This window comes from Gopherus flavomarginatus, chromosome 3, assembly GCF_025201925.1.
Source record: "Gopherus flavomarginatus isolate rGopFla2 chromosome 3, rGopFla2.mat.asm, whole genome shotgun sequence".
NCBI classification, from domain to species: domain Eukaryota; kingdom Metazoa; phylum Chordata; order Testudines; family Testudinidae; genus Gopherus; species Gopherus flavomarginatus.
The window spans coordinates 179071777-179099039 of record NC_066619.1 but is presented as its reverse complement, the minus strand read 5'-3'; the positions used below and the strand labels follow the sequence as shown (position 1 = coordinate 179099039).

Below are 27263 nucleotides of genomic sequence, written 5' to 3'. Positions count from 1 at the left end.
TCCCATCCTCCACACTGCAGCCTCTGATGCTTTGTGATTTTCAGCTTCTTGTAGACCTAATCATGTGCCTCACTCTGTCCCCCAGCTTTTGAACAGAGAACAATCATTTTGGCATCTAGTGGTAAATATTATACATGGTGGGCATGACTTTCAAAAGAATTAGGCATGCATGCTTCTACCTGAATTCAATGAGAACCACAGCTACTCAGCTGCTCAGATAATCAGGCCCTCATTATTGAATATTCATTAGTGCAGTGACTTGAACAGGACCCTCCTGTGTCTCAGGTGAATGCTGTAATTATCAACCTACAGTCTGTCTCTCTCTATATATATTAAATTGGACAAGTCCAATTTGAGAGTGCCTTACCTCAGATTACCCAATGGCCTAGTGTTTTGCCCACTTTCCTGGGAAAGGAAGATGTGTGTTCGAGTGCCAGGCAGAGCAGGGATTTAAATCTGGGCCTTCAGGTGAGTGTCCTAACCACTGGGCTATTGGTCTCCCTTGTGTTCTTTTTTCCACAAGAGAGAACTAACCTGGCTTAGACAACTTCAGGAGACTGTTTACAGCTGAGAATCCCAAGCAGAAATAGGTGCCTGCAGCCCAGATCCGTAGGAGTTATACACCTAAGTTCCTTTGAATCTGACCTGTCTTGTTTCTCTGCATTTCATTCCTGGCTGGCTTAGTTGGCTTCCTTCTCAGTTTGTGGGCTTCTGAAGATCCATTACTTAGCTGCCTAACTCTTGCCGTGCATTTCATAGGGACCAGTGAACCTAACTCAGGCTGGGGATTTCACTATGTGGAAGGGTACCTCAAAGTTAGGCACTGCAAGACCCAAGCCCTTTTGTGGATCTAGTCTTATGTGACATAGGAGTCTTTATCCCATTTTCAAAAGTGATTTAGGCCCTTAGAAGCCTAAATTCCATTGAAAGTCAATGATATTGAATGTGCTTGGTTAGGTGTCCAGTGGGACTGCCAAAAGCACCTATCTACATCTTGAACTTCCTGAATACCTTTGTAAATGTGGGTCTTAGGAGGCTTTCAAAAATATTACCCACCTTCTTCTATCACAGATCCATGTCCATCACCAGTCATGCCTCTTCCTCCATCATACTCACTCACTTCCAGACAGTTAAGCTGTATGAGAATTGTGGCTGAAACCTGACAACAGGCCTAGTTTTAGGTTTGGCCTGAATCCAAGTTTCCCCCAGGTTCACATGAGCCTCTGTCTGAGGCAGGAAGAGGGTTGTGACTGTTAATAAAACTTGTCATTTTTATTTAAACTCAACTAGGTTCACAGTTTCACTTTTAGTTTCTGGAGTCAGACTGTCCCTAACCAGGCACACTGAAACCTACAAATGTTGTACTATTAGCGTTCTCAACCCATTCATTTATGAGAAAAAGACTTTCTGACATCCCTCACTTTTGGAATATAGGAAGCTCAGATTTTCAATTATGTAAATACCCAAATTCTTGTCACATTGATGCAGGAGAAATTACAGATGGATTCTATAGGTAGTTTATACTTACATTTCTTTTAATTAATAATTAAAAGATTTCCCCAGGAATGTAGTTTGTTCTTTAACAGTTCAGCCACATGCAACTGGCAAGTGGGAAGGATATTTTGTTCTTGAACAGTTCAGATAACTAAATAAACAAGTTTCTTTCACCTGTTAATTATTTAGTCCACTGGTCTCCACACAGCTAGGTCTAATCAAACATGGGCTAGTCCAAACAGTTCCCTTCTCCTTTGGAATGTCAATCTAATACTTGAAAAAACTGAGTTCCTATACAAATGTGTTTTCCTCAGGAGACGTGAAATGATGTCCAAGGCTGTACTTCCCCTCAGCTAGCAATCTGAAGATTAAGAGAATTCCACCATTTTATCAGAGGAGCCTTCCAGTTGGAGCTAACTTCATCCACCACTGGCATGCAGCTATGTGCTTCTTTCATGTGTTTAGTTTGTAATTCAATAAAATGATTTGAGGCTTGGAAAAGGCACTATATAATTCAGCAGATAATTACATTCCCACTCAATTATCTTTTTACTCACTACTTCTCTCACTATAGAATACACTTTACTATCTTGTAGAATGTATCCATTGATCACAGCCCTTGGTGGGTAATTTAGCTTCCCTCACTCAGTGTGAACTGTAAGAGAGAGAACTAAATATATGAGAAGATGGTTTTTATCTTACCTGTAGCAATGGGACAGGTGTTTAAAATATGCTAAACCAGTTTTTTTTTCTTTTTTCTTTTTCCTTTATATTTTTGGTTTCACTTTATTTACATACCCTGAAGAATCATCTGAACACTAATCTGTATCCTGTCCATAGATGCATAACTTCCATTAATGTCAATGAGAATTACGGGTTCACATAAAGACAAAAATAAACTTGCACAAAATAAATTCTTTCTAATGACATTGTAGTTACAGTACATCTTCCTGCAGAGCACTGAGTAATACCAAGTAAGCAAAGAAAAAGTAGTTCTGCAACTTTCAGCTTTTAAAATGCCATATATAACTTTATTTATTAAAGCAAAATCATCCTTCAGCTAGCCCATTGTTACTAGAGACTGGTGTAAACTAGAGCATTTTTCTTAACCTCATCATACAGACAAGCAAACTTGGGAACAATTAGGATCTGGATCCAGATCCTAACCTCACTATTCAAGATCATCTCTAATACTCAGGGAACATGTGCCCTCTCATTGTAGTGTCTAGAGCACACAGTAAAATTGTCCCAAGAAATCATTCCTATTAGGCAAACTCTTATCTTTAGAGATCACAGCAAAATGCCCTGAATACAATTCTTTTTTCATTATTAGAAGATCACCATGGTTACATAACCAGTTTTCATGAGCCCTTGAGTGATTTTTTAACATAAGATTCACTGTATAATGTCCCTTATTCTCCTATAACTCCACTGACTTCAATAGACTTACTTCTGGTATTTTTATGTGAGAGAAGAATCAGATCCACTAGTTTTGTTCTGACAGAAGCAAGCAATGTGAGGAGGGAACACATTAATATTGTTAGCTCCTCAAGGTTAAATTATTATCTCTTCTCTGTGTTACCTGTTCAGATGCAGAAATCATTGCAATGAGGTTATTGAGTTTTTCTAGAGGACTAGGAGTCAGATGGCTGAATGCCATCTTTAAACTTAGGGACCATAGAGTTCAAATATAAACTGTGGTCTTAAGAAGGAAGTAGGTTTTTACTCTTTAAATGAGCTTCAACTCTTTCAAATAACTATTACAAATAATAAACTAGAGTTTACCAGCTTCTTCGAAGAGGATACATATTTAGCCCAGAGACTGAATTCCCTTACATCTACTTAAAAGAAATGATCCTGTAACTCGAGATGAAAACAGTGCCAGATCTTAGAGATATAGTCTGAAGTAGCTAACATGAGCAAAAATTAGTGAGCTCCTGGGGTGGAATCCATTAAAGGATTTAGGCATTGCAACGCTGATTTTCACTGTGCCTAAAATGAAGGTGCCTAGAAAACCACAGGAACAACTCTCTGCCAGGCAAACCCCGAGTTAGACACCTAGGCTCCTGAATAGGGACAGCAAGGTGCCTTAGAATGCAAAGTACAAATGCTATCAGGCTAGGGGCAAAGCTGCCTAAGCTAGCCAATGGGAGATGCCTACAGGAGAGGGATGTGTGAAACCTCACCCCTCTCACCGAGTTAGGCACCTATTTTTGTTTGTGATTCACAAGAGGGAACCCACCACTGGGAGTCAGACAGCTTAGCTGATTAAGCTGCTCTTTGAGGGAATGAGTTGTGTGGAGTGAGGCAGACACCTAAAACAGTAGCAGGAGGAGGAAGAGATGCAGGTGGTGATGATGATGATGCTCATCTTATAACTGGAATGTGGGAGACCCAGGTTCAGTTGTCCTCTACCACAGAAGAAGGGGCAAAAGGAAAGTGTCCTAGTCACTGAGCTGTGGGATAGGTTGATGTGAGGCTTTCTCAATCTCTCTTGATGAAGCTGTTCTACTGTGGATAAATAATAGAGTGACTGGAGCAGGGGACTGGATCTGGGATCTCTGACCCAGGTGGCTGTCCATCGCTGGACTACAGAGTCATAGTATATCTCTCTCTCTCTCTCTCTTTGCCCACCCCCATCCCCAAGGACTGCTCAATTGTGAATAAAAACTCAAATAGTCATTAGGTCAAAGAGAGAGAGAGAGAATGAGTATAGTTCAGTGGTGTCTGAAAAGCTGCCTGCAGTGAAATAAGAGGATGAGTAGAAACTCCAGAGCGGACTGCTAGGATGTAGACCACTAACCCCAAATTGGTTGTGAGTTCTATACTTAGATTTCAGCAACCAATTATCAAGTGTAAACTCCTCAGGTACTATAACAGCCTAAAGATGAAGTCCAATCTATCTTGTCACCCAAATGAGCATACCTTTGTGATAGTCCCTTACACCAAGAATTACAGCAATATTCAGTTTACTCCCAGTTCCAAAGAACAAGGCACTTACCCCAGGTCAATTGCACGTTAGATTTTACACCAACAACAAAGCTTGTAACCAAGCCTGTGATAAACTATATAAAGATTTATTAAATCAGAAAAGGAAATTAGAGAGTTATTTACAAAGTTAAAGTTGGTAAATATATATGCACAAATGAGTTACAATCTAAAGTTTTAAAAATAGAAGCTTCTTTAATAAGCAAGCTCCATATGACCTTTAGGGCTAACCCAAGCAAAGGATCTCTTGCTTATGGACAGTAAACCTTGCCTCCTGAGTCCAAGCAGCATAGATATACAGTGTCATCTTGTTAGGGGTTTTTAATTCTCCTCCCTCCTGGTCTGATCTGCAAAAACTCAGTTGATAGGAGGAATCCACTTGCATGACTCATCTTCACGGGTAGGGGGAGGGCAGAATAACCAACACGTTTTGTCCTCTTTAACATCCCACAAAAGTCCATCTGGTATTGATGGATATTTCCTGTTGGGCAGGACAAAACACCTTTTGTTGGAGATCAGCACTTCTCATTAGTTAATGTCTCTCCTGTCTCATGATTTACAAAGTTGCAGAAGCTCTCAATACAACTATTCAAATACTACCTTACAATATCAGATACATAAACACAGAAATAATCTGTTCATCAGTTACAGATTTATTCAGTGGGGTTGCTGCATTTCCACAAGCTCAAAAGAGCCTTATTTAAACCTCACAACATCCCTTCAAGGGAAATAAATAACTAAACAAATAAATGTATTCCTGTTAGACAGGTGAGAAAATGGAGGTGCAAGGTGGCTAAGTTAGTTGCCCCAGATGATACAGATAATAAGTGAGATGGATGGGAATAAATTGGTGAGAAGGGACTGCCAGACCCTCAGCTTTAACCACCATGCAAACTGACACAGCAGCCAAATTGTCTTAGAACTGGAGGCTAGAGTTCAGTGTGCAAAATATGCATATGCACAAGGCATGCACATTTGTGCATTCCATGTCCTGCAGTTGTTGATTTGAGATAGGATTTGGGAAAGTGTGTCACAGCTGGCCAATCAGATGTATAACTGTAATTTTGCTAAATGCATGTGCAGATATGGTATAAACGGTTAAAAAACAGAAGAGTTATTTAATAGAAATAACTTTGAAATTTTAATTTTGTATTTCACAAGGTTCAAAATGAAATCTATTTTCTACTTTTCACTAAATAGTCCACATTTTTAGATTTTTTATCAACATTTTTATCAAAAAAATTATTCCATTTTTTCCATCAAAATCATTTTCTAAATCATGGGGTTCAGTAAATGAAAATATCTGAGAACATTTTTTGCTAATTCTCCAAACACATTACTCCTAATCAAAGATTTGAAACCCACTGAGACAAGATCCTCATTTTAGTGACATACCACAAAGCTGAATTTCCATGATGTACTAGTCCTACACCGAGCAACTTCATACAAACCATTTCATTGTTCTTCTTCAAATGAGAAATTGATTGCAGTCCTTCTTCAGAAATATTACCCTCTAGAACTAGGGTCAAGGTAAAAGAAAATAAAGAATTTGACAAACGGCCATTATTTATTGGCCATTTCTATTTCTCCCATAATATGAAGCATTGACAACATGCTGAGTATTAAATTAGAAACATCCTATGCAGACTTGTGTTTATCAGGTACCTGTTTAATGTTGGAATATTAGGAACAAACAGCATATTTTCTTTTGAGAAGGTAAATTCTGGACTTTATTTAACTGTGACATAATGAAGACATTTCTCTTCTAAAATTCTGTTATTTCTAGTAAAACTGCATTCAGACATGTGTCACATCAATCTTCTGGCTTCCTACCCATGATAGGTTTTCTACTATAGCAACATAAATTAGAAAGTATAGAGCTGATTTAAAATTATTCATTTGTACATGGTTACTTCCAGTTAATTTTGACTGCCTCTCCCATGTGCCTTTTTTTTTTTTGGTTGCTTATTCATCTCTACAGTTTAATATTCTTTTATCGCTACATTGGTTCACCAATAAAAGACAAGCTTGGTAGGTAGCTGTCTTTTCTGTGTAATAAAATGGAGTAGGGAAGGTACTGCAGTTAGGAGTTTCTAGATAACAAAAGTCCATCCATTCTTTTCAATAGCCTAATTGTCCCTACACACTTTTACCCACAGATGCTCAGACCAGATGGAGCAAACAATGTGGATCATGTTGCAATAGATATTTTCTTTGGCATATTGTTATTAATAAGAACATATTTATGACTGGGCTAATAATATGCCACATTACTTGCAAGAATCTCCTCTTAGTCATTCCAAACCCTATTGTATTTTTCCAGCTAAAACACATAATGAAATGGGATGGGCCCAATGACAGGAGGGTTTTCATATGGTATCAACACAAATGAAAAATCCAAGGTTCAGCAATATACCTCGGGAGATTCTTAAGCAATAGTTAGTCCTCACAATTGCCAGTTCTAATGCATATTGATAGACCATGACACAGCTGTGTTTCGAGTAGACAGTGTGGGTACATAAAACACATCTAGGCCAATCATCTCACAGTAGGAGGGCAGCAAACTGGGATTCTGTGAGGCTTAATTAATAACTGTCGGTAAAGTGCTACGAGATAGCGGATGCGGGGTTCAAACTAGTATTATTACAGGCAATACTGGGAGCAAATTGATGACAGCATGAATTATGAGCTCTCAATAAAGGAAGTTTAATGGCAGTCAAGATAGATAATCTCCCATTATGAAAGGTATTATTGTAATAACAATGAGACAGGAGAGTGATTGCTGCTTTTAATATTTTATATTACTAAATGTTTTTAATGGTGTATTAGTACTGAGCATCCTGGGGGTCCAGGGTTTCTAAAATGAGCTAGACTGCCTGCTGAAAATGAAACCGGGCAGGCAAGATTTCACTAGAGAATTTCATTACACGGGTTGCTGTTGGGAGATAATTGACCACAATGTGTAATGGCTCAAGAGGGACAATAGAAATAATGGCCTTAGAACTTTTTAGCATTCTGACAGCCTGCATTTATTGTGGGCTTATCATTCATCCGAAACAACTGTTTTCTCCAGCATGCTTTGCTCTTACTTTTACGAATCCCTCCCTAATCTTGAGAACTGCCTCGATGAGCTCCACCATCACTGTGACGGTCTAGTATCTTGTCAGCTTCTAAAACAAGCAGAGTGGATGGTAACCTAAAGCTGATTGCAGAAATGTTTCATATTCTAATCATTTTCAGGATAGCTGGAGTCATTATGGCTATACAACTTTCTTTTCAACATCCAGAACTGATATTATAGACTGCATAATTCTCAGGCCACTTTAAGAAGCAGACACACTTTGGAGGAAACAACTGTAAGTCTTCTTGGCTGGTATTGACAGCGCAGAGCTGCAGATACAGCTGGGGTGGAGGAAAATATTTATAGGAACCTGAACTATGGGTTTGGGGGATGGAGGAAATGAGGATCAGAAAGGAAAGCTATAATGTTAAATCATTCAACCACACTTGAATAGATTTAACAATTCTAAATCACCACTTTAGTAACTCTGGGTATTTCTTTGGCCTATTTCCTTTGGCTGATCTGAGTGAGCCAGGATACAAACAACTGAATTTTGCTCTTAAAAAAGAAATAGAAAATCACAGGCTACTCACATAAAGATGACTCAACGATAAAGTCTCCCATCAGCTTTGTCTGCATTGCAGGCTCTGGACCTCAAAACATGTACTCTGTTAAAGAGAATTAAAAACTAACTGCCACAGCTAATAATTAGCAGCTGATAATTTAGCAACTAACGATACAGCCCCTAATAATACCTGGTTTTGAAAGATACAGATAAAACTTTGAGAATATACAGAATATAAAAAATAATTTTCTCCACTTGCATAATTTACTTGCAGCATTTTTTGTCATCAGACCAATAGGAAAATACATGTTAATTGGATGATTGACTTATAAATTATTTTAATTTGACATGCTAATTGAAGAACTAAGTATAAAGCAACTTTAGTTCAACTAAATGATAGGAAAAAATATTTCAAAAAAACACACTTGCATTGTATAATTTTGTCAGTGATTTTATACTAATTACCACCCATTGTTTTCCTAGACTAGCTGAAATGGATGACAATGCCAAAGACAAAAATCAGTGAATTTTGGAGTCAGGGAGCAAAATCTTTACTTGTTCATTTATTATAACCGAAATTTCAGCTTAAACCTTCAGACTCTAGATAGTACTTGAGAATCTCAGCAAGGGAAAAAAACACAGCAAACAATGAATTTAGAGTGGATACAAATGGGATGGTTTTACCAAGGTCATCTACACTTAATGCTATTTCATAGTGAAATATTGTAGCTCAACAACTAGAGTGTAGTCAATTGTGTTGTAATCCACATTGTCCACGTGTAAGATAGAAACTTTCAAATAGGCTAAAAAGGATGGAATTTGCTTTTACGCACCAGGAGCCAGATGTTTTTCCATGATGTAACTCCTTTTGACCTCAATAGATTTACATAAGCTGTGCATTTGGCATACGGTTTCTGAAGAAGGTGATTTAATTATTCATAGAGGTAGTCTGTGTCATTAGAACTGTAAAATGCTTGTGTAATCTTCTTCCATTGGAGAGAGCTCCTTACAATGATAATGTGCTTTTTATATGGTGACAGATTGTCTCTGGTTCTTGCACTTGTGCAAGGAGTTTTTCTGTACCACACCACTTCAGACTATGCCCCACGCAAGGGCCAGCAACAATGAGAGGAATTCAGAGAACATTTCTTTCTTCTACCTCCCAGGGCACATGCCATTCAAAGGGATGGGGAGAAAGATCTGTCAAATGTGACTAACTCCATTTCCCCGCCTCCCTAGGCTTCAGATCCTGAGCCAAAACTTCAAAGCACATATTATATAGCTTTTTTGAGAGTGTTAACATATACCCTGTTGGCCAAGTCTGTTGATCCAGACTGGGAGGCTCACTCTGCTTGCTCCAAAATGCTGTGCAGACATACCCCAAAAGGCTTCCCATTGTTTAACTGCAGATATCAAGTAGATTCACATTTGTGTAGAGCTATGTTGCATATTTTATACATGGGAAAACTGAGGCATAGAAACATTAAGGACAATATTTTCAGGCACAGGTACCAAAAATTGGGCACATAAAAATGAATAGCTTCAGTTTTTTTCAAATGTGCTACTGGCAGCTGTAGGTGTTCAAAACTTCTGCTAACCAGGATGCTCTTTGGAAGGATCTAAGTGGATCTAAGTGTTTAAACTAGGGCTCTCGATTAATTGCAGTTAACTCACATGATTAACTCAAAAAATAATTGGGATTAAAAAAATTTATTGTGATTAATAGCAGTTTTAATTGCACTATTAAGCAATAGAATTGCAAGTAAAATTTATTAAATATTTTTGGCTGTTTTTCTAAGTTTTCAAATATATTGATTTCATTTACAACACAGAATACAAAGTGTACAGTGATTACTTTATATTATTTTTATTACTAATATTTGCACTCTAAAAATGTTAAACAAAAGAAATAGTATTTTTGAGTTCACCTCATGTGTACAGTAGTGCAATCTCTTTACAAATGTAGATTTTTTGTTTGTTACATAACTGCACTCAAAAATAAAACAATGTAAAACTTTAGAGCCTACAAGTCCACTCAGTCCTACTTCTTGTTTAGCCAACTGTGAAGACAGACACGTTTATTTACATTTACAGTACATACTGCTGCCTGCTTATTATTTACAATGTCACCTGAAAGTGAGGAAAGTAAACATTTGTATACACCTTCATGCTTCAGCCACCATTTTAGAGAACATACTTCCATGCTGATGATGCTCGTTAAAAAGTAATGTGTTAATTAAATTTATGACTGAACTATCTGGGGGAGAATTGTATGTTTCCTGCCCTGTTTTACCAGATTCTGCCATATAGTTCGTGTTATAGCAGTCTCTCATGACGACCTAGCACATGATGTTTGTTTTAAAAACACTTTCACTGCAAATTTGACAAAACACAAAGACAATACCAATGTGAATTCTCTAAAGACAGCTATGGCACTCAACTCAAGGTTTAAGAATCTGAAGTGCCTTCTAAAATATGAGAGGGACTAGATGTGGAGCATGCTTTCAGAAGTCTTAAAAGATCAACACTCCAGTGTGGAAACTACAGAACCTAAACCACAAAAAATGAAAATCAACCTTCTGCTGGTGGCATCTGACTCAGATGATGAAAATAACCATGCATCAGACTGTACTGCTTTGGATTGTTATCGAGCAGAACCTGTCATCAGCATGGACCCATGTCCTCTAGAATGGTGATTGAAGCATGAAGGGACATATGAACTGTTAGGGCACTTGGCATGTGATTCTGACTACAACAGTGGCATGTGAATGTCTGTTCTCACTTTCAGGTGACATTCTAAACAAGAAGTGGGCAGCATTATCTCCTGCAAATGTAAACAAACTTATTTGTCCGAGCAATTATCTGAACAAGATGTAGGACTGAGTGGACTTGTAGGCTTTAAAGTTTTACACTCTTATTTTTGAATGCAGTTATTTTTGTACATAATTCTACATTTATAAATTCAACTTTCATGATAAAGAGATTGCACTACAGTACTTACAGTGGGAGAATTGAAAAATATTATTTCTTTGTTTTTTTACAGTGCAAATATTTGTAATAAAAATAAATATAAACTGAGCACTGAACACTTTGTATTCTGCGTTGTAATGGAAATCAATATGTTTGAAAATGTAGAAAACATCCAAAATATTTTTAAAATGGTATTCTATTATTGTTTAACAGTGTGATTAATCATGATTATTTTTTTTAAATGCTTGTCAGTCCTAGTTTAAACTTAGCTGGACAAATCTGAAATGTTGATCTGTCATTTGACTAAGTCAGTTTGTGGCAGAGCTGGGACTAGAACTCCTGATTCCTCACTTTCAGTCATGTGTGTTAAATACAAAAGTGTTGAGTTGTTTTAATTATACTTGCATCATTGTCAACAATAACAAATGATTCTATTATACTAATTTATATTAAATAGATTTCCATTCATAAGAAAAAGAAAAGAAGAGCACTTACTTGGTCATCAGATAAGAGATTCTGTGACTTCACTTTGGTTAAAAAAATAAAAGACACAGTGCCATCTAGAAAACATGTTAGTGCTCAACTTTGTTGACTTCCCTCAACTTAGGAAAACCAAACTGAAGAGCATTGCATATCCCTTAACTGCACCACTTCCTCCCCGAAAATCAGCTGATCTCATTGATTGACCATCTACTTTTTAAATCTTTGTTGCTCTTTTCTTTTAAAATGTGTAAGTGAAGGTTTTGCTTCTGAAAGATGTCAGATTGAGAGACCAATGAACTAAAGTCCTCTATTTATCGTGGGACAGTTCCCTTAGTGGTAGTGTCAGAATATATTATCTTGCTAATATATCTCAAATTTGACTCGGAGGGACCTTCTGTAATGGCAAGAAGGTAATTTAGTTTCCATAGCCACTCAGTGCCTGGTCCTTCTGCTGGGATGGTGAATAACAGTACCAATTAGTGCCTATTGTAGTTGTAGATTTTATGAGTGAGGAGATATTAATATACTAAAAACTGGACTGAGAACACCAACGTGCTTGACAAAGGCCATAGAGACAGTCATCAGATTGTAAGTCCTGCGTCCTGAAATGTTGGTGTATGTCTACACTGAAAATTAGACACCTGCAACTGGCCATGCCAGTTGATGTTTGAACTAACGTTGAAGCCCTAGCTCTGGCAAGTGTTAGAGACTGGGCTCCAGCCTGAGGCTTAACGTCTACACTGCAATTAAACAGCCCCTTAGCCTGGGCCCCACAAGTCCAAGTCAGTTGACATGGGCCAGCCACAGGTTTCTAACTGCGGTGAAGACATACCCTTAAAAAAGCAGGGAGTTCACTTCTGTCACCTATTGGTGTAATGGGAGACACAAAACCCAGAGTTGCTTAAGAACGGCAGATGAATCGGGGATCCATTGACATTGGCTGGAGAGCAAGGACAGTTTACTGAATAGGCCAGGTCACATTTACCCTTCAGTTTTGTGGTGGTTTGAGGAATTTTGGTTAAAATCCAATTAAGTTTTGAATTTGGAGGCCATAACATGCAATTCACCTTGTTGGGAAATACAAAGATAAGACACTATATTGAATGTGCCAGGTTACCCTGATGAGACTGTTCAGGCACAGCTGGGTCCAGGATCCTGGGTGGAGCTAACAGAGAGAGAGCAAGAAGAAGCACTCCTGCCTGCTGCTAGGAGTGCTTCCCTGGTGATTAGGACTCTGACAAGGGTAGGAGATACCACTGATCCCACCCCAGAACTGAGCTGAGACTGCTGAACAGTGGGCAGTGCAGAGCAGTGGCAGCTTGATGGCAATACAGTACAAAGCAGCAGGGACAGCTGCTACAGAATAATGGATGGCATAAAGTGACAGCAGCGCCTTTGAGAGGACAGATGGCACAGACCAGCAGCAGAGCTAGACAGCTTTGGTGGAAATCACAGAGGAAGCAGCAGCCTACCCAGGGATTCTGGTACAGTCCTCCCTACCCAGCAATTAAAGCTGAAATCACTCCAGCTGGGTTAGTCTGTAGAGCAGCCTAGGCAGCACAGACCTACTAGAATTCTTAGACTTCTCTAGCCCAGGACAGCTAACCTGGAGTGGGAAGTAGTGAAGTGTCAAGGACACATCAGCCACTCACACCAACCAAAGATGGAGGTTGGAATTATTGTTAAGACCCAGGGGGGCTGGATTCTTGCATGATCTAATTTGTTAATTGCTGTTTTTTCCAAATTCATTCTGTTGCCTTCTTTCCCCTCCCCCCACCTCCCAAATAATGTTCCTTTCTTTGTAATCCTGGATTCAGTGCTTCCAAGTGAGGAAGAATTGCCTATCAGGGACACTCAGGGTAGTGTATATAGTTTCCCAGGTTTCCGGATAGGGGGGTCAAGCTGGTAGTAGTAATTTTTTTTCAAGGAAATCCCTGAAAATCAAATGCACCCTTTTTTGCTGCCAACACCTGGCAGAAGGGTTACAAGACATTAACAAGTCAGCTATCTGAGCTGTATTCAAACTGCTGACCTTGAGGTGAAAGGCTCAGGATCCCATTACCAATTTACTGAGCCATCTAACACCCCAGTGCTCCTAATTTCCTGCTGAAAATCTCTGGAAAGAAATAAATCACTGTCCTAGTTATAAGGGTCATATGAAGTGACAGGCCTCACTTAGTGTGATCACAATGAAAACTGTAATAATGCTGCTGTTTCCCCAGCAGGTATAATTGAATCATAGAGGGTATGCTATGCTCTAGCAATCTGCCAGCCTGTGGATCTTATCTCTTTGTGTCACTTTCCAAATATTTTCTGAGCCCTCAGGCACATCTGTAATTGCAATTCTAAAGAGCAAACCCTGGACAAAATGATGTACAGTACTGTAGGTTTCAAGTGCCTTTAGAAGGTGGGCATTTTCTAGGACAGCTCTCCTTGGAACCTTATCTCACCTTTGAGCAACATGGATGGAATTTTTTTAGTTAGATTTAACAATATTAGAATAAAAGTTCACCCAAAAATAGTGCCCAAGTTGCAGAGTTTTAAGGTTAAAAATAAGATTCTTCCAGATGCAAAACTCTCTTGTGTCATCCTTAATTTTACCACCAGTCTAGCAGCAGTAGCAGCATTTTAATTAAGTGCAAGACAAGTACCAAAAACTGAGTACAAGCAACAAGGAAAAATAGGATTATTCTAATCCAATTGAGATATAATTAAATGCAGAAATCAAAGACTCTTAGTGTCACAGAATTTGTTAGAGACTTCAAGTGGATACTCCCACTTCAATCTGATATGCTGCAGCTTCTTCAAAAAATCAAGTTGTTTTTTTTTAAAGGCATAAGAATGACTACAGGTTGGTTATCTTCATTTTAATCAATTTACTAAATGAGCAAAAATCCATTAAAAAAATACATTAAGAACATAGGAACGGCTATATTGGGTCAGACCAAAGGTCCATCCAGCCCAGTATCCTGTCTTCTGACAGTGGCCAATGCCAGGTGCTTCAGAGGGAATGAACAGATCAGGTAATCAATTGATCCATTCCCTGACACACATTCCCAGCTTCTGGCAAACATGAGCTAGTCTAATAGCCATTGATAGACCTACTCTATTATACTTCCCGACATCCTCTGGCAAAGAGTTCCACAGCTCGACTGTGCGTTGTGTGAAGAAATACTTCCTTTTGTTTGTTTTAAACCTGATGTCTATTACAGCAAAATATTTTCAGCATGATCATCCTGACATCATCAAAGAAGCCATGATTTTAAAATCTAGATTCCCACTCGTGCTTCAATAATGATAATCTCAGTTTATTAGCACGAGGTCACAGAAACAAAGCATAACTATGTTCAGATATTCATTAATCTTCCAGTTACTGTTCACCCAGAGGCAGATCAAATACTACTGGAGTCAAGCATAAAGCTGCCACAGACTTTACTGGACTTTGAATCAGTTTCTCTGTGTCTTATTCAAAGCCCATTAAAGTAAATAGACTTTATTGACTTCAGTTTACTTTTGATCAGGCCCACTATGATGACATTTTAGGCAATATTCTGCCCTCTTACACCCAGATGTGGACTATTCTTCAAAAATACGTCACTGAAAAAAACAGCTCAGATGTTTTACAAAATCTCTAGATCTTTTAGGTGAGAATTTCCATGTGGCTCTCAATTAAATATTTTTTGTGTCATGTAAATAGGATTTATTCATCATTGTTAAAACATATATTCCAAAATGAATATACAATTAAAGACAGTTTCTGAGGGGTGGTTCCTGTTATAGCCATGGGGTTGAATTTTGGTTTACAGAATTAGGTAAATGTATGGATTTGCCTTAGGACAGAATTATTGGCTATATGACCATCATTTCTGAAATCCAGTACTAAAGTGAAGGAAGGATGGGTAATTTGCAGGCTCAAAGACTAATTTGAATGCTATGTTCATGTTCACCTTCTGGTTGGCTCTCAACATTTCAAGCAGACCCAGCTATAATCTTGTTTTCAAACACTGGTGCTACTGTTTTTGATTGCATCTGATGTGAGGTACAGCCACATTACTTAATAATTGCTCCAAAATGTATTGCAACATTCTGAAATTCTTTCTCTGGCAGTAAAATTCAGAGTGGGAAAGAAATATCTAATTCTATGCTTCTCTGAATGGAAATACATGCCAGAACGCTTCAGATGTGTGGGATTTGCATTTATTTCCAGCTAACTTGGAGAACATATTTTTAGTATCTGTGGTGGTCAAGTTGGGGAATACAAAAAAGACCATGAAATAATGGCATCTGAGTGCTGTAAACGATAAATCCCTTGAGAGTACCTCTATGAAATGATAACATATTTCAAGTGACCTTTTTCATACAGATGACTATTGTTGAGATCAAACTATCTTGATTGAACATTGTTGTTTTTTTTTTAATTTTAAACTCAGACTGGATTGTTCTATTTTCCTCATTAGAAAAAGCCCTTTTTACCATGCACAACGCAAGTGAGACCTTTTATTCAAATGTGTGAGAAGTCCCCAAAGGGGAAAAATTTGTAATTGTACTTGACTAAACAAAGCTCAAACAGTAAACAGCTATTCTGTCATTTCAAAATACAGTGGGCCAAATTCTCCTCTCTTGCATAGGTGAGACTTCATAGTAGTCAGTGGTAAAACTCCAATTGACTTTAGTGGGCTTTGGATCAGGCCCCATGCCATGAGAATGCAGCAAATAGTTCTGCTTCTACAAAGATGCATTCCAAGGCTAACGTGGGGAGCAGAAAATTGAGTATATAAAATAACCCAATGTTTCTTCAGAGGCAAAGGTTTGAAAACGTGTTTAATGACTGAATAGCAGGCTTTTCTTAGCTTTTAAATGGAGTAGACCAAATCAAGCACAGTCTCACATCCTGCGCAACACCTCTGGAGTCATCAGATTTGTACAGATCAACAGGAGACAATGGGTTTGCACAGAGGGTAAATCAAAGCAGGATTTGGCCCATCTAGACTTAAATGAAGTTGCATTAGTTTAACTGAGAGGGATATTTGGCGTGATGAGGCTAAGGTAACATGAGATTGTAAATACACTTTATAATATAATAACATTGGGCTGAGTGGACACCAAGTCAGGGGCAGCACATCTTTGCACTGCCCCAGCTGTGGAACTGGGAGAGAACTGACACTAACATCATATCCCCGGCCACTTTTTCTCTTTCTTCCAAGGTGGAGGTAAGAGTCGCCAGCCCTTCTGCAATGGCTCAGTGCCGCTGACTGAGGGCAGAGTCAAGGCTTCATCCACTCCTTGTCCCTGCTCACCAACCTGCATGGCATGGGAGTAACAGCTGGAAGTGGTGGATGGTCTCTCTCTCTGTTTCTGTGCTGTTACCTAGTACAATACAAGTAGCCTGATCAGGGGAATAAACAGCCCCTTTATCTCCTGCATGAGTGCAATGCCAGTATCTGTCCCAGTGTTATTTCTCCCTTTTTTTTCTCTTCACCTGCATATTTCAAGTGATGTCTCACATTTGTTGCCATGGAGGCTGGGACAGTGATTAACAACACAATTGGTGTGTATCCGTCTATGGCAGCTTGTGAGGGGAATGGCTGAGATGAATATATGAAGAGCAATCAACAGTAATTCTTCAGGATTTTATCATTAAATTCATCATAAAACTGAATCTGCAATGACCTGCACAAACATTAGCAGTAATAGCACAGTTATACACACAGCATAATGGCATTTTGATAGACAGTCTTTCCTGCAGTTAGGGAGCCTTCCTGCGATTGGACTGCATAATTTACACCATCAACAATGTATTGCCCCACTGTTATTTAAACACTGAGCGCCTTGTCCTGGTAGATTGTGATTAATTAGAATCAGTGTATGTTGATTGAGCTGATTGTCAAATGCCTGTGACCCAGCGCATTGCTCACTGTCACAGTCTAATAGCCTCATTTATGCCGATTCATCCTCCCTCTTCTGTGGGATGGAACAGGTACCATTTCTTAAAAGATTGTGGGGTTTTTTTTAAATCAAGCTTTTTAATAGTACAAAAATAAACTGATGGTTAATAACAAAAAGTCATTAGTATTTAGTCTTTATTTATGGTTCCATATGATGATTATTATAGCCTGAGGCTGCATAAACTTTTCTAGGAAATTTCCACAAGGCATAGGAGAGGACCATAATTATTCCTAAGCACCACCCAACTCAGGGCTGTGCACTCCCTGCCCTTTCCCCTTGCATAGATACCAACCCCATTGGATGCCCTCTTTTGGGGTCTGCAAAGAGGGGATGATGCTTCAAAGCAAGTTGACCTGTCTTCTACATGGGACAGGGAGATCTTCATGAAGCGGGTCCCCTCTGTCCATGGATAACTGGGACATGAGCATGATCTGCCTCGTGCCTAATGTGAACAACCACTAATTTCAATCAAAGTGATAGTAACTAGTGTAATGTGGAGATGAAAACACTTCACATTTAGGTGGGTGGAAAATAATTAATATTAAAAATAAAATGTATGAATACAGGAAAAATGTTCTATTTTAAAATAATATGACTTACTGTGTGGTGTGAGTCACATGTTCTATACACGTGACTAACACATAGCATATGTTGGAGAGGTTTTTATCCAGCTGGCATAGCACATTTATAAACTCAAAGAAATTTGACAGATTAACTTCTGGGGGAAGGTATTGCATATTGTCTCCATTTCTCAGTAGATGGAGTTGCATTTTTTGGCACTCTGATGAGACAGAACTGATACAAACCTATTTTAAAGAGTATTTGTTGACTCTAATAGCAGTCCATCCTTGGAACAGATAAGGCCATCAATTTTTTTACACCTGTGGTACACTCATTTATCTTTGACCTCCAGATTTCAAATGCTGGACATTTGTTTTTTTATTATTACATATTATTATTATTTTAATCCAAGAGCACAGGCTATACCAGCAGAGGGATTTTATCTTTATCATTGATTCTTTTTTTATTAATATGCAGATTTCCTCACTCCTAGTAACACTGCTTACAATTTTCAATCTATGATACAAATGAAATGAAGTAATTTCATCAGATGTTAAAATACTGCAAAATTAGTAGGCAGTTTTATTAGTATCATAGGAACATATTATTGCTAGTGTCTGCTTAAAAGCTATGGAAGTGCTTTGTTAGCTGAGGTCATTTTCCCTCTCCTGATGTTTTGCCACAAACACTCCAATATCACCCATGGATGAGACACACCCTCATGATACCTACAATCTCCCTGGAGCCAATAGTCTCTTAGCAGCATGTAATGCTAAAGTCAATGTAATTTTTTCTAGCTACCTACCCAATAAATCCATCAATGGAAACATGCTGGGTTAGAACCTGCTAAATTTAACTGATGGCCTCCGATGAACTGTAATTTCTCCAAACTGGAGGCATCGCACCAAGCACAATTAGCTCAAAGAAGAAATCAGCACAAGGCTAAATTGTGGCTGTGCCCAAGTACAGGGTTGGGTATTGTTGTGGTGCCCCAGGATTACAGCAGAAATCAGACTATACCTCTAAGTTAGAATCTACTTCTCTACTACCTCCGTTCTCCATCACTATACCTGACCCAGATTAATTCCCTAGTGCTTCTGTGTTAGCCAGCACATTAGTGGTAGGGATCAGGTATGGCCAAGGCATGTCCATTCCCTGCTCTCATCTGCCTATTACTCACCTGCCTTCCAGGGAGGAAGAGAGTGCCCCATATCCCCCGTTGGGAGGGCATTAGGTGGACCATAATCTGGCCCATCATATTTATAAATTAAAACGTTGAAATCCCTTTAACATTAGAGCCATCACTACCCTTGCAGAAATGGTGTGTGTTGTATCCAGGTTGACAACAATTATACCCCTGGATCGGCTGAGACTTTGCTTCTGTGTGTTTAAGGTTGAATTTGCTGTTGTTGTTCACAGATAGAAAGCTACGCTAGGCTGAGCTCCCATAAGTAATTAAGTTGGAAATGCAGTGCTATAAATTGAAATTTAAGGACATCGCTGCAACACCTTTAAAAAAAAAACACTGTATGTACTATATGTTATCATTTAATTAATGTCACTCACCCTAGTAAAAAATCCTGGAACCACAGGTTTATTCAGAAATCTCTTCTCACAAGGATGATACTGCGAATCTTACTAGTTTACCAGACATACATTACATTTTCTATGTAAGTATGTTTTCTGCTCTGGCAGAAATCTGAAACTGGTGTAAATCAATGTAGCTCCATCTAGCCTTGCATGTTTCCATCTGGAACTTTTTGCTGGGACACCGTGTTGTACAGCGTTTGGGGCTCTAGACTAGGAATGGGGACACAAAGATTCAGTCCCTGGCTTTGCCTCTGACCTGCTGTGTGTCTCAACAATCTGTGCTGCTGTTTACCCTCTAATGCTTATTATTCTTTTGTATTGCTATAGCCCCTGGGAATCCCAGTCATGGGCCAGGAGCCTATTGTGCTAGCCACTGTACAAAAACAGAACAAAAAGACAATCTCTGCTCCCAAGATCTTACAATTTAATTAGTCTGTCCTGCCAATTCAGAGTGCAAGATGATGACTATTTCTCACTGGGTATTTGTACAGTACTGAGCACAATCGGGACTCAGTCTTGTTTGGGATTGCTCGTTACTATTGTCATACAAATAATTAACAACAACATGAGGAGAAATTAAGCTGTTCGGTTTTTTCAAAAACATTTGATTTCTTTTGCTCCTAAAAACTTTTTTGGTAAATAGGCCATCCTGTAAAATAAACCAAAAATCAAAACATCACATCCATACACAAAGGTATAGTTGGACTGGCTAACCTATTTATTCAGTAAGACAGTCTCTAACAGATCCCTCGGGACTGCAAAATAGATTTATGGGAATATTATGTTCAATTGGCTTTCTGCAAATAGACTAGGGTATTCTCCAAGTGCTGATAGATTACTCTTCACTGACAAATACAGTGCCTAATTGGCATGAATTTAGAGAATGAGGTTTATTCTCTAGATGTCTTCTTACGAACGTGCTTATGTTTTTTATCTCTTAAAGAAAGCAAGCACAAAGGGCCTAATTCTGCCATCCTAACCCTTTTCCCTGTGAGTAGTTGTCACTCAACACAAATGAGGTTGGTAGAATGGGGGTAAAAGCTTTTTTCTGAAAAAGAACAGAAAATAAAGGCTAGGTGGTGCTTTAACAACAGAGGTTGAAATCCTCCTTCCATTGAGGTCAATAGAAAAACTCCCATGACTTCCACAGGGCCGGGATTTCACCCATATTTTATGGTAATCAGAGGTAGGGCAGGGGCAGGTTAACCTAGGGCACTACTAGGGTTTGGATTTTTTTTTTTCCAGAAAAAAATTTATATACATTTCGTTTCTTTCAAAATTTGTCAGGCATGTGATTGAAAACAATGTTCAAAATTAAACAAAACTTTTGGTTTAAAATATTTGGGGTATTTTTTATTTGTTCCCTTCCCTTTATTCCCTTCCCTATCTTTTCCCTTTTTTCTTCTGAAAAGGGGATGAAAAATAAGAGAAATGTTAGTTTCTCTCATTTTTAAAATAAAACCTTTTCTCACTTTTCTAGTTGAAGAAAAGTAAAAGTAAAAGAGAGAGAGACAAAGAAAGTGTTTTTCCTCTCTCTTTCCTCTTTTTTACTTTCCCCCACTTCTTGCAAATTAACCTAATCATATCTCTGTATTCTGAGACTGGAACTTGTTGTGAAAGTGAAAGGAGGAGCTAGCAGAACAGGACTGGAGGCAACCCAAGCATTCCGGGAGTTACAAAGCAGGATCACCTTTCAGAGTCAGAGAGCTCACACAGAGAAGTCCACAGCCCTGAAGTTGTTACTGAACTTTACAGTAGGAGGCAAAAGCTAGGAGAGTTTACAGTGGTATGTTTATAAGCAGGGATGGAATAAATCAGCAGAGATTTTCACAGGTTTTACAAATTAATTAAAATAATGGAGACAGGCAAGCATGAGAAATATGTGCTCTTAAATGAGGACTCTGACCTGGAAGAGTTTGATAAAAGTAAAGTTGCGCTGATGCATCATCCCCAAGATGGGTGAGATACGTGGCATATAAAACAATTGCTTTTGTTTTAGTACTGACTCTGAATTAAATATCTCTCTCCTTTTTAGGTCTTACCATGGCAGTCTCTGATATTCTGTTACCACATACAGTTATGGGATAAAAGTTTATCAGACTTAATGGAAGTGTAATTTACCAAAAAAAAAAAAAATCCATCTGTCTCTAGCAAGTGGTAGATCAATAAGAAACACATCTTCAGGTATACTGATTACCAGTTCTTGTACCTTTACACTGGCATCAATATTTATACATGGATCAGGGCAATGTACAACAGAGAAAATAAAAGGGCCCTAGGTTTGTTGTGATACATTGATTAACTAGCTATAAGGTCATTTTGAAAGATTTATCTCCAAGTGCCTGCCCTTTATTTACGTCAGAAGCATAGTACTTTGGATGAAACCAGTGATACTTACATAGATTTGATATTTAGGAGGATACAGTTTGGGAATAAAGAGCACTGCTCATTTTAACTCAGTGAATACTAAATGGATTTTTTTGCAAGTTTTTTTGGTAGTATGAGAAATCTGTCATCTCTGATTTTGGAAAATCCCTCCTGTCTGCATAAAATAATAGTGACAGTTCTGCATTAAAGTACTGGACTGAAGTCTGGGAATGTAAATGTTACAATGGAAGGTGAAATCATTTTAAAAACAAACCAAAAACACCTTGGGTCTACAGGTCACCCATGTGGGAGAAAAACATAGTTGCACTAACAAAGTAACATGTAAATATTTATAATAGACCAAAGAAAATATAAATAATATATGTAGTATTGGCAGAATTCATTTAAATAATTTTGACAGATATCAATGTTTATTTTTATGCTTTTTGTTTTTAATCAATTTAAATTTTCACAGTTGCACAAAGTTATGGGTTTTAAGCATTTTTTCAATTTTTATCTATTAAAATTTTCACTGTTGCGGGAAGTTATGGAGGACCAGGCAATAATTATGTAATGCCAGTACACACTGAGATACAAAAAGTCAAAACTTTATAACCATAAGAACACAAATTGTCAACATCATATACAAATTAAGCCCTAAGGTCTCAAGCAGCATTTTTCTTACTTTGCCTCCTGGGTGTACATTTTGATCAATATTTCCATCAATAATAGTCTAAGTACAGTGAAATTAATTTTTATCAACATTTACAGAAAAAAATCTAATCATGACTTAATACATTGCACGAAGTAACTGCTTTATTAAATCCTTAGTTCAGAAACATTCACTAATTTTGTATGTCACTGTGCAAATGCTTTGTTTACTCATTTTATTTATGGAAAATGTTCACTATTGCTTTTTGAGAGCTTGTCATCTTGTTTTGGACATTGTATGCTACTCCGCCTTCAACTTTTATTTGTATAAAAAAACCTTTAACCAGATGCAGCTAAAAGATGTGATCTTTTCCTTTGAGTGTCTTCCTGATAAATAATGTCTAAGGGTTCTAGCCATGCAGCATGTGTGGTTCAACACTGAATGTGGTGCTAGTGAAAACATTTGTTTCTATTTAGACTTACAGAGCAAAAAGTCAGATTGGTGAACTAAACCCTAATCATTTTAGAGGATTATAACAAAGCATAGAGGTTATACCTTCATTGTGATACAGCCAAAGTGCTGAAATGTTAACATTTTAGAAATCTCTCTCTATATCTATGTTAAAATAAATACAGAACCAAGACCATGTATTCACATGGGCTAATTATGCAGACACTTAGATTTGCAGGGAAAAGATTGAATGTGACTGGCAGACAACTTAATATACTATATTACTGCAGTCTGAGACATACATGAGATATAGCTCACAAAATCTGCTGTTGGATTTGTGAGCACCAATGCATGCAATGGATATTCAGAAGTAACACAGTGTCTAGTGACACTGGATCACGATTACATTTGGGCCCCGTGTGAGGATAAAAAAAAAACAAAACTCACATATATCCTCCAAGATTGTGGAAGTTTCAGCTGTGCTTTAAAGTCTTAATCCATTGACTGTCCTGCAGGAATTTAAGACAATCGTGGCATCTCAGATTATAATTCAGTCTGTTGCTCTCAGTGTCCAGAAATCATCTTGCAATTAAGCTATTTTAAAACTATTCCTTCACATGTTAGCAAGAACCCCTTCCCATGAGGTGTGGCAAACCCAGCAGCAATATATCAATGACTATCAAGAGGTAACAAGTGTTATATAAGAAATTCTACAAGTAGGGTCACATGGATAGAGGGTTCCATCCATTTGAGAAAGACAGGGACAGAGGAAAACTGGAACTGGATTTTTGTACCTTTCTAACTGAAGCACTGGGTACATTTAGTATAGCACACAGATACAGTACATTAACTTTTAGATAGGGTTCCTTAACTATATGTATACTTAATTGTAGATTTCATTTCAATTTCATTTTAAAAAAATAAGTTTTGTGTATTTAGAAACCAGACTGCTTAAAAATAAACTTAAGTTGCAAAATTTTATACTAGAGCTGTTGTACCTCAGTCCTGCTTCTTTAATATACTTATGTATTGTTTCTGACAGTGAAAATGTAGAGTCACAGAACAGGAAGTAAAATACGGTAAACACGATGGCATAATAAAATGAATATTACAAAATGTTTATAGTGACATTCATGAGTGATACTGCACTCTGAGCTGATGTCACAATCCCCCAAGGGCCAGTCTGGCCTAGAAAATAGCACCAGACTAAGACTCAGGACACCTTGGGTCTATTCTTGGCTCTGTCACTGGCCTGCTGGGTGACCTTAGGTAAGTCACTTCACCTACGTCTGTCTCAGTTTCCCCCTCAGTAAAATGGGGATGATGATACTGACTGCCCTTTCAGAATTACTGCTCAAGACAGCTAGCAGTTATCACTGGGGAGAGATTTTCAAAGGTGTGAAGACTTTCAGCTGATATTGGGCACCTCACTTCCCTTTGTGGCATAGATTTATAGCTTCTAAGGCCAAAAGGAACCATGACATCATCTAGTCTGACCACCTGCATAACACAGGCCAAAGAATATCACCCAATTAGCCCTTTATGGAACCAAATAACTGGTGTTGAATGAAAGCCTATCTTCCAGAGAGGTGTCCAGTCTTGACCTAAAGACATCAAGAGATGGAGAATCCACCACTTCCTTTGGTTTGTTTCAATGTTTAATCACCCTCTGTGTTAAAAAATGTTTAATCACAACCAATGTGCCCTTATTTCTCATTTGAATTTGTCTGGTTTTAAAGTCTCTTCCTTTATGAATCTGTTTAATGAAGTTATTTCATGACAGACTTCATGTTCAGTAAAGAGCAGAAGTGTAGCTCTTTGGCCTTATTCTCCACTGTCTTGTGCAGTCATGAATTCTGGCCCAAAGTTCGGGTAAAATACTTTAAGAAGTGTCTTATACACATTTTGCTGCAGCAGAAGTGACTTAGCACAATATAAAAAAAAATACCCCTTTATTCCCAAGACAAGTAAAACATTCATATTAAATTCTTGTTGGAGACAATTCCTTAGATAGTAGAAATAAATATATTTTGACCAGAGTAATAAAACAGTTAAAGTGAATAAGCTGTTCACGAGATTTTTGTCCTTCAGGGACAAATAGACAATATGTGTGCTATCCTGCCTGCTTATTGAGCTGGGATAAGAAAGAGAGAGAAAAAGACACTCTCATACACACATGCATGTGCTTTTAATGAGCAGAGGAAAAAAATTATTTGCTGAGCTACACTCTCAAGTTACTTAATTCTAGTAAATGAACAAGATTAAGAGACAGCCCAAAAGGAACTATATGAGAAGCAGGATGCTACAGTGGGTAGGGAACTGGCCTGAGTGAAACCTTGGTTCCATTTTCTGTGCTACCAGTGAACTGCTGGTCTACTTTCTACTGGAGTGACTTAATTAAGGTATCTACTGAGGAGTAGTGCTTTAGGGTTAATTTAGAATTAACCCTAAAGTCCTCTGTCTCTCACTGCACAATCTGAGCAGCAAGGCTGTATGCTCAGCAGCTGAAGGAAAGGGAATCCAGCTTCAGACCTCCATTCTATTTCAGCCTCAAGAATGAGTAGCTACTCACCTCAGTGAGGAAAAATGGCTGGTGATAGCAACTGCACCAGCACAACCCAAGAAGCCCCCAGTGCACAGCAGCATCTAGGCAGCCTACACCAAACTTTCATTTCACTGCATACAGAACCAACATAGCCCTGCATAGGCTCCATACAGCCTGATTCCTTTCACTCTGCAGAAGAGCCACAGTGATTACAATGCAGGAAATCATTTATGCATTTGATTGCCATCTAAGCTTATAGAGCCAGATTTATATTAGCATAAATGCACACTAACCCCATTCATGGTTATAAAGTTATTCCACACTTACACAAGAAGAATTAAGTCTTGGTGCTCTTGTGGCTAGATTTAAAAAAAATAATAATCCATTGAATTCTCCCAGGTGATCTACTTTGGTCCCACTACAACACAGTACTCACCCTTCCAGCAATCAATAACCAAACCAACTGCTTTTTAATCACACAGGTGCGGAGGTTTTATTTGACTTGGTCCTCCCTAAGTTGTCCTGGAAGTACTTATCATATATATGCCACATTCCATTCTTTATGAATATTTTTAATCAACAACTCCCCTATAAACTTCTTACCTACAGGAAAAGAAGATCCCTTTCCACCATTTAAAACCAAAAATTCCACAGAAGAGAAAACCTCTCCCCACCCCCACAGGAATTTAACCTGCTGTGTTGTTCCTGCAAGATTATAAAGCCTCTCAGGTGCTGCAGCAACAGCAGTCCTAACAAAAATGAGTCATCAGTGAGTTTTTCCCTTTTCAGACAGACAGACATTTCATTTCAGCCACACTGACATTTGAAAGGAAAAAAAAATACACAGGGGACTTTCAGAGAGTGACTGAGTACAGCATTCATATACATCGTTGTTCCAGGGGAGCTCCACAGGGCAGCATTTTATGTGCTGCAATCTTATTATAGGCAGGGCCCCATGTTATGGCATCTGATATAGAATCTACCCTTTGATGCAGAATTTTGCTACAGACTCTGTCTCCTCACCAGCTGTGAAAAACCTACTGGTTCCTCCTTGAAAAATTTTTCAGTGCAATTATGTGGTGTCAATACAAAAAATTGTAGCATAGGTAAAGAATAGGGGAACAGTAAAATAAATTGCATTTAATATCCAGCTAACACCAGTTTACTAAGTAATTGCTACTAAATAAGATGTGTAAGAACTAGGTATTATTATTATTATTATTTTGAAAACTGTACTGATTGCATTATTCATTTTTTGTAGTTAATGCATTCAAAACCATAAGCTGCTACAGAATTTCTATCCTGCCACAATGTAGTCCCACAGAATTTAGGTCCAGTTTGCTATCAAGTATACAAGGCCTTGCTTATAAGGGGAAACATCAGTGGATTGCCCAGTATAGCAAGCATAACCAGGGATAAATAACTCAGCAAAGTTTCAGGTATAGCATTTATAGGCAGAAATATCAGTGGGGAGCCCATTGGAGTTGAGTGGTGCATTTACTCAGTTCCCTGGTGTTATATGGAACTTCTAGTGACCGTTTCAATCCAGTATTTACATATTAAGTTACTAGAACTGTCTGTCATGGATTTT

The 27263-nt window shown here is 38.2% G+C and overlaps 1 long non-coding RNA gene across 1 annotated transcript; it reads right to left on the bottom strand.

Moving 5' to 3' along the window:
* Positions 1 to 4271: 4271 nt before the first annotated feature.
* LOC127046870 (uncharacterized) lies at positions 4272 to 26345 on the bottom strand. The gene is made up of 5 exons (XR_007773235.1): positions 26276 to 26345; positions 23575 to 23636; positions 8137 to 8211; positions 5878 to 6001; positions 4272 to 4963 (listed from the first exon to the last, which is right to left on the bottom strand). It is a non-coding gene; the product is annotated as an uncharacterized LOC127046870 (long non-coding RNA).
* Between the last annotated feature and the right edge of the window lie 918 nt (positions 26346 to 27263).